Below are 12,379 nucleotides of genomic sequence, written 5' to 3'. Positions count from 1 at the left end.
GAGAGCTTCGGGCTCTCTGTGCCGACGTGGGAGCTGCCCTCTACACCTGACGCCTAGCCGACTGTCCTTCAGGACGCCTACTGTGGGAAATAAAAGTTTTACCAAACAAAAACCATCCCCACAGATAACATGATAGAAGCGACTGCGTGTCAGGTGGCATGCTGGAGCCATGCGCCTTTGTGTACAGACCAGATATCGACGAATTGCAACAGCTGCATGCATGAAGGCAAGGAAAATGCCCAACAACCCGCCTATAATGAGCGTTTTAACATACGGACTGCTAGCCACTTCAAGTAGTAATCATTTTAAAATTATCGCCGCTGGCTTTGATGCTTCAAAGGCGCAGTGGTGGTTCTTATATTGGTTGGATAGTGCCATCACCTGCCAAGATATCAAATGTTCGTCTTCGTGGTATAAACTGTCATAAGCGAAGCGGATCATTGGTCGCTTTCCATAGCTATAACCTGGGATGCTTCAATGAACCCGCAGTTGTTTGCCGCATGAACTACACAATACGAATAGCCTGGCATCCAGCGAAACTGCCCGTTAATAATGAAACGTCATGCGCTAGATCATTCGCTTTTAAGAGGTAACGTGTATTCTTAGACATGATAACATATCCACATATACACACCGTGCAGCAGAAAAAAATAATTGGTTTTCCACTATGACAGCTAATAACCGCGAGCTCGCTGAGAAGTGCGTCATGAGACAGAGTTCAGGTTTTAAGTGCGGGTTACTTTTATCGACGTTCAGCTGACAAGTGTAGCAAAACATTTTGAATACAATAAAACGCTTGGCGCTGATTCTCATGCAGTGCTATCCGAGCCTTGGAGGAGATCAGTGCCCGCCCGGATGTGAGTGCTACCATGAGGCGAATCACCCGTATTTTGGAATGTGCTTTAAACTAGCTGGCCCGCATCCTAATGGAATGAAGCTGAAGTTTCTTGGACCCAGGTCACCTACTACGACGCGCCGCCCACAACAACCACCACCGCCAGCATTTCCACCATACTTAAGACAATCATTACACGGGTGATCTTCTAAACGAAGACACCTCTCACTCACATAAATATTTGTGAAATATTTGCTAACTGGTCTTGGTTGTTACTCTTTTTATTACCTAAAACAACATACTAGATCAATTACGGTGCTTTGAGCTGAATATACACAAAGATGAGTTTAACGCGACAGGTTTAAAGGGCCTGTTCACCATTCGGCGTTGTGAGCAAACAATCATGAGTATGGCGCAGGCAGCTGGTATAGCCGAGTAGGGTTAACTGACATTATGTATGGTAGGAGATACCAACTCAGGCCTCTCTTTTCACATGACAGGGTGACATCAGAGTTAGCCTCCCAAGATCCTTGCATTCGCGTTACCCCTAGACCACTCAGAAACGTTTATTTGATGTGTTCAAAGCGGGGCTTTATATGTGGGGTTTTATTCTACGCAATCTCGTCACACCCTTAAAGGCAGAGCTTAAATGTCCCCTCTTTATTTTCAGCCTTGTATAGTAATATTTTATTGAAGCACCACGTTGTAGACACAGTTCAATGGCCAGCACACTATTTCATAGACTGACCCTTGTTTCATGGCTTGAAGGTTTCTATTTCTCAATGTCGAAAAATATAGTTGTAGCTTGTTCCGTTAAATACTCTGTTGTTTTTTCGCACCCGAGAATCGTCCTCCTGACTAAACTTCAGCTCAAGGTAAAAACGTATAGACCACAAGATACTATGCTCTGAGAAGCTGGAAGGCGCCAGATAGTAGTAGGCTTAACCCTTTTTTCATACTTGCTATTTAACCTAGATCTGCGGATGTACTAATGTATTTCTAAAGCTGCAAATTAGGCCGTTGTAAGTGTTTTAATAGAAAGTTAAAAAACAGCGCTTCTCTGACAGTGCCAATAGTAGGTATCATCTTAGAACAGCATCTTTGGGATGGTTTTGTGACTTTGTCAGGCTATTGATTTTAATAACCATTGCAAACAGTTTTACGAATATGATCTTACAGGATCAGCAGGGAACAGCGCACAGTGTTTCAAGGAAGGCAGGATGGTCACGTTTGTACAGTTCAGATTAAATTCGGCCAGTTCTGCTATTCGTCAGATGAGTAGGAATCTCAAAAATAATGCGATGTAGATATGAGATCACACTAAAGGTCAATTTGATAGCAGAAAATATGTTCGCCTAATGTTTCTTTGCATCGTTTTGCCTACAGTTATTTCTACAGCATATGTTGTACTGACAGCAAAACGCTTCGGACAGCTCGTTCGACGCTCAGCAATAAAACCTAAATGAAAGCAGGTCCAATTTCATCATGTGTAACACATGAGAAAACAGTAGCACTAATCTTGTGATCATCTGGATGTTGTGCCTTTGCCACCTGTTTCCGTCGTAATCAGCATTGTCATGACTACGAAATGACTACGGCATCACTACGTGCCGCATGACTAAAACTTTTTCGGTAAAGCTTCCTCACTTAACGAATCAAATGTCGAGTATTGTGCTCATAGCTGCTCAGATGTTTTCCACATTCGGCAACGAACTCAGTGCTTATGACTACAAACAAAGGCCGGTAGCCGTAGCTGCAAGCAAGATTCCAAAAAAAAAAACGGACAGTGTGATTGCTTAAGATGCGAATGCTGAGATACTGCCAATCTAGAATCAGGCTATCTTGCTAGATTCCGCGCTCGTAGAGTCGAGCGAACTTGATCACAAGTTTCATCTCCTTGTTTGGACAATCATTTTTCAACCTTTGCAAATTTGTGCTGAAGTGAATATGACAAAGATGCTCTATCTAGAATTCAAGGTTGCAAATACTTTCCATTCAGCACAAGCAGTGTCACTCACGAACAGCAGCTTAGAAGAATAGTAAGGCATGACGGGATAATAACACAAAAATAGCTGTTTTCTGCCTGGCAGGCGGCGAGATGAATAAAGTTATACAGAGATAAAAGAGAGTATAGTAAGAAAAAATCTAAGGCTAAAGAAGAAAACTGGAATGACAAAGAACGCAAGTGGTTGAACCCTGATTGCTTACTGTATCAGATTTATTGAGCGGTTGATTTTTGTAACACCTGTCATTCATGCCAGTTAGAGGTTTTGTTTCTGGTTAACAAAACATTTTAGAGCACATTTTCAGACGAACAATAATAGCCATCAAGTGAATACCTCAAGCCGGTCACGCATTAGGTCGTTGGCTCGTTTGTCCAAGTGCACGCCTTTCGTATAGGAGGAGGAGGACAAAACATTTATTTTCGCAAGGGTAATCGGGACCCCCTGCCGCCTGGGTTCCCGCACGACCCCACCGCACTCAGACGTTCATGTTCAGTCTGTCAATGACGTCGGCAGCCCGGCGAACTGCAATCTTTTGCTTCGCCGGGTCGGTCCATGGAGCGTAGTGTGGTCTCCCAGTCTTCCCAAATCCGTGCGTGGAAGTCGCCGCCTCTCTAGCGTTCGGCCTCTGGCTCACGTATGAGAGTTGATGAATTCGACGATATCCAAAATAAATCATGACGGGCTGGCAGTTTTGTACGTGGCAAAAAAGGTTACTTGCCTCATGCTTGAGTGCGCCTAGAAGAATTTGGTTTTGTGTCCAGTGTGCTGCTTCTTCAATAAATTCCATCAGCTTTTCTTTCTTCCTGTTGTGACGTTAGACCTTATACCCTAATACGTTATTAGTGATAAGTTGTAATACGTCACCCAGTAGAGAGTATCAGCGCAATTTGTGAATAAATACACTTTCAATACATAACACAAAGGATTCAGCTGTCACTTAACTGTTGTTTTGAAGCTGCACACTCAGTACGGGCTAGCCTGAAGTGGAGAATTAGAGATATAGGATCTTAAACAGACTGAAATTGTGCTGACAAGGCATTCTGTAGAGTCATTTTTTAGCTGTCCTCAAAACCCTCTAACAGAAGGCATCATATCTTAGAGAAAGAGACCCTTAAATTGAGAGCCTTTTCGCTCCAAGTGGAAAAGGTGCATGCAGTGTCTGCAATGGAGGCCACAGGCGGCACCCAGTATATACTGCCCACCTAAACTGCAATTGGATCAATTGAGGCAATTGTAAAAGCCCATATGGGACTGCCCAGTTTAGACCATGCTCTTTTTGGTGAGTTGGCTACCTACTTGCTCTTTCGTCTTTTTCTGGACAGGTTTGGACTCTCCCTGAAAGCAAACTGTTGCTTTTAATGTGGAATACAACATCCAGCCCTGACGTGAGACTAATGCTAGTTCTTTAGGGGTAAGCCGGGCAATCCTCAAGCGGCAAGTCTATTGTCGGCTCGTGCTCGGCCCTTTTAAGTATGGCGAGCTAAAACTCCTCTGGCCGAGCTCACCCCGAGTTCGGGGATTGACAATGGCCTTAGAATGGCCGATCATCGGGAATCGACCAAATCGACCACGGGCCGAGGAGCATGGCCGACTTGGCCACCCTACTGACATGTTCGGGCCATGCATGGGCCATGGCTTAAACGCGCTTAGCCCAGCCACGGCCTTACCCTGGCCACATCGTGGGTACTGACTGTCTGGTGCATACCTGGTCAGCAGTCTACTAGTTCGTGGAACGTGGTTTACCCATGCCACGTCTACAGTTCGGTTCTGCATGGGAACTGTTGCAGCGCCACTATATTTTTAGATTCGCATCTTTTGCTTTAGGTGGGCTATAACTTAGTGGCATCAAGAATATGTTATGACAATGTTCTTCAGTTATATGAAATGCAACCCATACATATGTAGCTTAAAAAAGCCGCACACCGACAAAGATAGACTCAAAAAGCACTTTTAATTGACTTTTCCGAAATAATCCTTACAGGCTCAAAGCTCTATAATAAAAAGCAGCACATTTTAGAACTTATTACGTATTTGAGGGGTCACAGCAATTTACCCCGGCTTTCAGCTTGTAGGATGAGTTGGAAACGTCATTTTATTTGTTTTATATGCCCGCCGTCCCGTTTCTTCGCTGTTAGGAGCCATCGCTTAGCTGCTATGGCTGCCTTCGCGGATAAGACGTCACTTAGGGGCACGCTTTGTCACTTTAGGCATCCTAGGAAATATACGATAAAAAAATCCATTTTCGTTCAGTTTAGGATAGGGATTTTATAGCCTGTCTAACGTGATAAAATGCTGTCACTCAGACAACTATCATAGTGATCTTCGATGTAGCAGCGGGGATGTTGGATGTTGTAGTCGTTGAAGATATCTGATGTGGACTGAAATATCGAGGTTTACTATTTCTGCATATATAGTGCGTGCATGTGTAGGCTAAAAATGACATTTCAGACCCAGGTGAAAGAAGCCAGTCGCATATTGCCGGCAGTCACTTTTTAGCGCCACAGAAAAGGGTTCCTTCGAAATTTTTATTTGATACAATTTACCTCAATTAGTAAATACGGACTTTACACAATAAATGGTGATTTCTACATTAAACAGCAACTGCACAAACCACACTTCATTATGTACGATAAAGAACCCTCACATGTATGAGTTTTCCAAGATAAAGCTGGAAACCGCGAAAATACAAAAATCAAATGGCGAGAGAATACAATTTCGGCCTCAGGGCGACCGCCTAATGCAACGCTAGACTTATAATCTGAGGACGGTTTTTTTCGGCCGCATCAGATAAACCATTAAACGCGACCAAATTTTCTCCTCTCGTTACTTACAATTCAAAAATAATAGTTCATTCATATATACCTTACCGTTTGGTAGTCTTTATCGTCATTGCAAAGTGCGTTGTGCTCGCTAAATGTCGCGCCTTCATGCGCACCAAAGGGCGAAGCAGCGCGAAGAAACGGTAGCTAGCATACCACACCCTTACTCTGCAAGGGGGCCACACATCATGGCTGAAGGTTGTTTCGTTCGTTCAAATCATGGTTGAGAGCAGCATAACTGCGACGCGCGAGTGGGCTGGTAACCGGGTTTTTTCTCGAAATACAGAAGCCGATATCTACCTCCGACCTCTGGTGGCAGCTGGCCTCTCCGCCCATAATTTGTCGTCATATGTCAATTTGATTCAGGGACCGCATCATCGTTCCCGTCTCGACTTCATTACATCAGCCAACCTTTTTTCATTTATTTAAGCATACATTTCATCCTTCATAACATTCATTTTATGCCACGAAGCAATAAAAATCGCAAAAAGTGCGTTAACATTTTTTATGAAATGAGCTCAATTACACAGTACGCCGCCGTTTGCTATTGAATGGCATTAAAGAAAGTTTATAATGTGTTGACGGTCTAGTCTGATTATGGGCGATGCAAAGTGTAGAGCGAATTCGAAATTGCGCGTCGAGTTCTTGAGTAGATGGAAATAGTGAGAAGTAATAACGGCGTTTTTCTTCTCCTAAAGTTCAAAATGTAGCTTTTAAGTTTTCTTTTTCATATAAGAAACGAAGCGCAGCCTGCAGCAGCATGCCGCGCAGCACGTTGAAACTACAGCCTAGCGCAAAAACACGCACAACAAAGACAACAGGACAGGAGGCGTGAGGACAACAGGACAGCCTTGTGTCATGTTGTCTTATTTGCGGGTGTTCTGTTAGGCTGTAGTTCCACATTTTATATGAAACAACTAGCTCCGATCGAGATTGTCCTGTAGCAAGCAGCAGTAGCCGATTAAGCAACATGCCGCAAGACTAGCAGAAGTAGCTGGAACGGCAGTGACGGTGGCAGCGGTAGCTTGGCAGCATCGCAGCAGCACCAAGCATCACCAGCAGCAGAACAAGCGTCAGTGGCGGCGGCCGCAGCAGCACAGGAGGAGCAGCAGCAGAAGTATATCAGCAGCGGCGGCAGCGGCATTAGCAGCAGCAAGCAGAAGCAAGCAGCGGAAGCACCTCAACAAGCGTCAGTGGCGGTAGCAGCAGCAGCGTAGAAGCAGCACCAAGCAACAGCAGCAGCGGCGGCCGCGGCAGCAGTAAGAGTAGCATAGAAACAGTAGCAGGAGAATAGCAGCGGCTGCAGACCGATAGCAGCAGCATAACATCAGCAAACAGTTGCAGCACAGCAACAGCTGTAGCGGCAGTGACGTCAGATGGTGTCTTACGCTTTCACCGAGGGTCGGCAATGTCCTTGCTCTATCTGCGGTGGATCCGTAGACGTGGAATTATTAGCGAGTTTTACAATGGAATAGGGGCAGGCCCTATGTTATTGTGTGCTGTACCCCACGTTTGTACCAGCACGTGACAAGTGATGAACGCCAGAAAGCAACATTCTGTTTAGTCAAGGCGGATTATCCAACTATCACAGCTCTTTATAGCAACGTTCTGTAAGCTGTTAAGTAGATGTATTGTGCGTCATTAGAGTGATTTTGCCTAATTAGAGCCGTAGGTGTCTCTGTTGATTTTTTTTTTACAAAATCATGAGATAATGCAGTAAAAGGTGAGGTAGCTGGTCAAACTTTCTCGAACTCTCAATACGGCATCCCTAAAGCAGAAGGCCCTTGTGACGTTAATACTACAAACCAGGACCATTAATGACGCCCACTACAAACTTTAGTATGGCGCCTTACGACTCCAGCTGCCGTTTTTCCATCCGCTTAAAGCTCCATTGGCTAGTTTAATGCCTTTCGTGTTATTATAGATGATATTGAGGCACGAGTAACGAATAGGTGAAGATAGAACACTCAGTACAGTGTAAAGGGACAAAAATAGAAGCCTGGAAATACCAAAAGAGTTTGCCAATAGGAATTATAATGCATTTATTTTCTTCTTTGTTGTAGCAGGTCTCCGTACATTGTTGTGTACATCAAGAAAGCTGGTGCTTTTTATAGCTGATCTGTGAATGTTTAAAACATTTTTGATAGAAATTAAAATGCCCAATCGCTTACGAAGTTTTAGAAGCATACAAGTACATACACTGCTGACTCGTCCCCGCTATTGTCTGCTCTGTATACGACACACCGCCGCATATGCACTATATATATTCACGAACACTGGTAATTTAGATCCCTGTTTTTCTCTTGCACTGTAGCATTTAGTCTCCTTATTTTATGCGTCCTGCTCTCTCAAACGCAGTTGTCGTGGCAAGCCTCTTGTGAGCTGACGGACGACCAGTAGGTGTTTGGGGACCATACCAAATGCACAATTGCATCCCCCTCCGTAGAAATGTTCACACTGTCCTGCGAAACGAGAGATGCTGTTGCATGTTCTCAGCGTTGAAGAACTTCGATCAGCTGCGCCATCAAGCTGACGGCATTATTGAGGTGTCCACCGAAGAGGGACACGGTTTTGCTCCCTAAATCTAACTCACACTGAAGAAAAACTTTTTTTGTAGCATGGGCTGCTCCAGCACAAGGATTTAAATGCAGGCTGCACGTTAGAAAACGGCGCTATCATTTTAAAGATTGAGTATATTGACTATCGGATCTCGAGTGGGCAAGTTGCTCGTTAAAATATTATCGACAAAATTTCGGGATTGCTTAGAAATTTACGGCCTATTACAATAGGCGGAATTTCGCCCTCACGTGGAAAATGTTCTAAAAGAGCTTGAAATTGTCATCACGCTCGGAGTACAATCCCAGGGTCATCGTGTGCTATGAAAACATCACGTTTTTCAGTAAAGCTGCCGCTATTCCTCCTGACACCACTGCTACCGTTTCTCTTATTGCGAAAGCAATACTGCCAGCACTTCGAGCCATTGGCGTGTCATCTCCATACACCACCTTTCACGTGACCGTGTGACGTCACGCCAGACCGAGAGACGGGGCCCCAGCTCCCGCCATCGGATGGTGGTGGTGAGTCCTTACAGGAGCCGCAGCGGTGACGTCACGCCATTTTCACGTGACCGTGTGACGTCACCGAGAGACGGGGCCCCAGCTCGCGCCATCGGATGGTGGCGGCAAGTCCATACACGGCGCTGTGGCGCAGCCGAAAGAGGGCGCTCGCTGTTTGTGACGTCACGCTAGGAGGATAAATGGGGCTGTGGCTCGGCTCCTCGCAGTAGTCGGGGCGCAGCCGCCGAACAAGGCGCAGCCAAGGGTATTGCTTTCGCAATCTTCCAGGCTTAACCAAGCTAAGCCTTCAGCCAATTTTTTTCATCGTGATGTCTTTTGTAATGGGCCTCTCATATCATTATTTTGGACGTAGCCGACACTTTGCGGCAGATGTAGTAAACAACTTTTGCGTGCGCCTTTGTTCTTGACAATTCCGTAATTAAGCCCCATACAACTTCTAAAAAAATGGCCGCGCTGAATTTAAGACCTGACACAAAAACTGGGCACTGAAGAACAGGCTTGTGATGTATGGCGACTCTAGTTATAAGAAATGGGATGACGTGCTTTCGTTAACTGCCTCTCCCTAAAACAGTTCAGGCGTGAAATTGCTTGGACACTATGCTTCTTCTCTACACCGCTCCACATCAAAGTTGTCTCCTCACTATCTAACCGTTCTCTCTTGACATCGAGCAGTCACATCTGGTGCGCTGGAAAAGGATAGCAGGCTCCCAGGTTACGTGCTTTCGGCCTTGAAGCACTGCTACAAAGCGGTACGACCGCTAACGCCAGCCTAATTCTGACTTGCCCGGCGCCTTAGCAAGGCACTAGACGCCTGTCCACAATCCGTTTTAAGACGAAAGCTTCTCTTGGGCCATGCGCTGCAGAAATGTTCATTTGAAATGTTCGGATGGACTGACGCTCAAGGTAAAGGTTTCTGTGCTATAACCTCGTTAAACACATATAAAGCGAAACACATATAAAGCGCTGGACAGGCCGTTATTGGAAACTGACTCTGTCAACGTTTAACACTAGAACACTAGATAGTGAAGCTAGCTTAGCAGTACTGTTAGAGGAATTAGAGGGTATGAAATGGGATTGTCATAGGGCTTAGTAAGGTTAGGAGGCCGAATGAAGCATATAGCCTACTGAAGGACGGACGTACATTGTGTTATCGAGGTTTAGCGGAGAGGAGAAAACTAGGAGTAGGTTTCCTTGTCAAATAAGCATATAGCTAATAATAGAGGTGAATTCTATAGTAATAATTAGTGGGTGGCAGGCATCGCAACTAAGCTTAATGAGCGGCATAAACTGAATGTTGTACCGGCCAACGCACCTATATATAATGATGACCAATGAGTTGAAAACTTCTACGAAGATGTAGATATGGCAATGCGGAAAGGAAAGACGCAGTATACTGTACTAATGGGCGACTTCAATGCCAAGGTAGGGAAAGACAGGCAGGAGACCAGGCAGTGAGTGACTATAGCATTAGTCATAGTAATAGCAGGGGAGTTACTATTTGAATTTGGAGAGTGCAATTATTTACGAATCATGAATACCTTCTTCAGCAGGCGGAAGAACCGGAAGTGGACATTGAAAGGTCCTAACGGGGAGACTAAAATAAAATTGGCTTCATGCTGTGTGCTAACCTAGCCAATATGCTGGATGTAGAGGTAATCGGGAAAGTGTGATGCAGTGACCATAGGATATTAAGGTCTCGAATCAGTCTACATCTCAAGAAAGAACGAAGCAGAGCATTAAGAAAGAAGTCCATAAACGAGTTAGTGTAAGAGGGAGGGCAGAAGAGTTCAGGATCTCGCTACAGAATAGGTGCCTGTATATATATTTCATATGCCTTCTCCCACATCGTCACCCGGATCTTCTTTCTTTTCTCCTTCTCCTTCCCCAGTGCAGAGTAGCAGGCCAGATTTCAATTATTCCGGCCAACCTCTTAGCCGTTCCTTTCAACAAATCTATATATCAATATTCAGCTCTACCCGAGGGTGACGACTTTAGACTAGAAGCAATGAACAATAATTTCCGAGATATCATTACTCAGTGCGCTGTAGAAGTAGGCGGTAGGATATTTAGAGAGGATACAGGTAAGCTGTGTAAAAAATGAAAGATTTGAATATGAAACGTCAAAGTATGAACGCTTCTAATCCAAAAGACAAGAACTGGCGAGAGCGAGTCGTTGGAGTGGCGGCTCACGTGAGTGCCAAGCGCATAGCTGTGGTGGCGGCCAGATACGTGAAGGATCACGCGCTACATCTTGCTATAGACAGTAGATTCTGCAGCGGTCGGCTATGTAGTGATCGCGACTGCGATGCGCACAGCGGTAGTGGCGGCGCGCTTCGCGTTCTAGATCAATTGCAAACCTATTTTGGCCTTTAGATTTGCAAGCGAGACATTGAGCTTTGCTTCCAAAAAAGTCCTAGCGCACCCGGAGCTGCTGATTCACTGATGCGGCGGGTCATACATTGGCCGTAGCGGGGCTGAATGCTCCGGTGTTCCTGCATACTATCGTGCACGAATTTGCGTTATTCTTTATTTTATTACACGGCGCCCTAAATAACTGTTATAAAGGATTTACATAACCATTGTAAGCATCTGGGGTGGATTAGAAAAATTTCATGGCTTTGACTTTCGGTATTCAGTAAAACTCGCACAAATGACTGAACCATGCTGAGGCGTAACAGTACATGCTTAAGATGTCCTGTGCAGCTCACAAATCCCTATATATTACTACAATTCAGGACAAAGACAAAATGACGTTGACTAGGCCTAACATATAATGAGTGGAACCACATTGATTTTATGAAATAATTTGTGACATTTAATGTGGTATGCTTAAAGGGCAGGCATGCAACAAATAAGTGTAATTTTCGGTCGTAAATGTTGAATGCTATAACCGGGACTACAGTAACCCATAAATTAGCTACATCGGCTCCCTGTGAGAGTAATATGAGCGGAAGGGTGGGCGGGTCCATATTGAGCCCACACCAGTTGAACCCGCGCTGGTTCTATGTCATTATGGAAAGTGCAAAACCAATTAAAAATCCTTATACATAGCGGCTCTCTGCATCTCTTCAAAACGCGATCATTGGAGGGCGTTGCGCACATTTCCAAAGGAGGAAGGAATGGGAGCACACCGCATAGGCTTCCAGCACCTGTTCAATGTGGGACTCATCCGGGTGTTGGTCGGCAGCCTATATCAGCTCAAAGTTGACTCCCGTTGCAGAGCCCAAGTTGAGACCACCGGGCAAATCCGTATTGTCCACATCAAGGACACGGCGTTCCTCATTTACCACTTCATCCTACATGTGATGCTTTCACGAACCTTTGTAAACGTACTCAACAAGCCTCACATTGTATAACGCGACCACGCGATTATGAGTACAAATATCTCATTTGACCCCAAACGCTTTTTCACACGTGAAAGGAAACATATAAAGGCAACAAATATTTGTGGTTGTTTTCGTGCACTATAATACTCATCTTAGTGCCTTTTATTAACCAATGAGAAAGGAATTTGTGTCTAAAGATGTTATAAATAAATTCGACATATTGTACTCATTAAGCTGGATGTGCTGTAGTGCAATTTATTCAATATTCCGTAGAAGTATTTTGTTTAAAATTCATTTCAATAAGTCGTGATCCTGC

At 44.7% G+C, this 12,379-nt stretch overlaps 2 long non-coding RNA genes across 3 annotated transcripts in view; one reads left to right on the top strand and one right to left on the bottom strand.

The window, feature by feature from the left end:
* Positions 1-1,114, top strand: part of LOC146174055 (uncharacterized) — a 14,368-nt gene extending 13,254 nt beyond the window's left edge. Inside the window, exon 3 of the long non-coding RNA XR_014702391.1 lies at positions 818-1,114. This is a non-coding gene — a long non-coding RNA (uncharacterized LOC146174055). The remainder of the gene's footprint in view (positions 1-817) is intronic.
* LOC146174054 (uncharacterized) overlaps positions 1-6,715 on the bottom strand; it is a 100,754-nt gene extending 94,039 nt beyond the window's left edge. For both annotated transcript variants that reach the window (XR_014702393.1, XR_014702394.1), the window contains exon 1: positions 5,709-6,715. This is a non-coding gene — a long non-coding RNA (uncharacterized LOC146174054). The remainder of the gene's footprint in view (positions 1-5,708) is intronic.
* Positions 6,716-12,379: the final 5,664 nt, after the last annotated feature.

Source organism: Amblyomma maculatum, chromosome 11 (assembly GCF_055883805.1).
Source record: "Amblyomma maculatum isolate TAMU_Amacu chromosome 11, ASM5588380v1, whole genome shotgun sequence".
In the NCBI taxonomy this organism is placed as follows: domain Eukaryota; kingdom Metazoa; phylum Arthropoda; class Arachnida; order Ixodida; family Ixodidae; genus Amblyomma; species Amblyomma maculatum.
The sequence above is the reverse complement of the archived record's forward strand: the minus strand, read 5'-3'. Positions and strand labels throughout refer to the sequence as shown.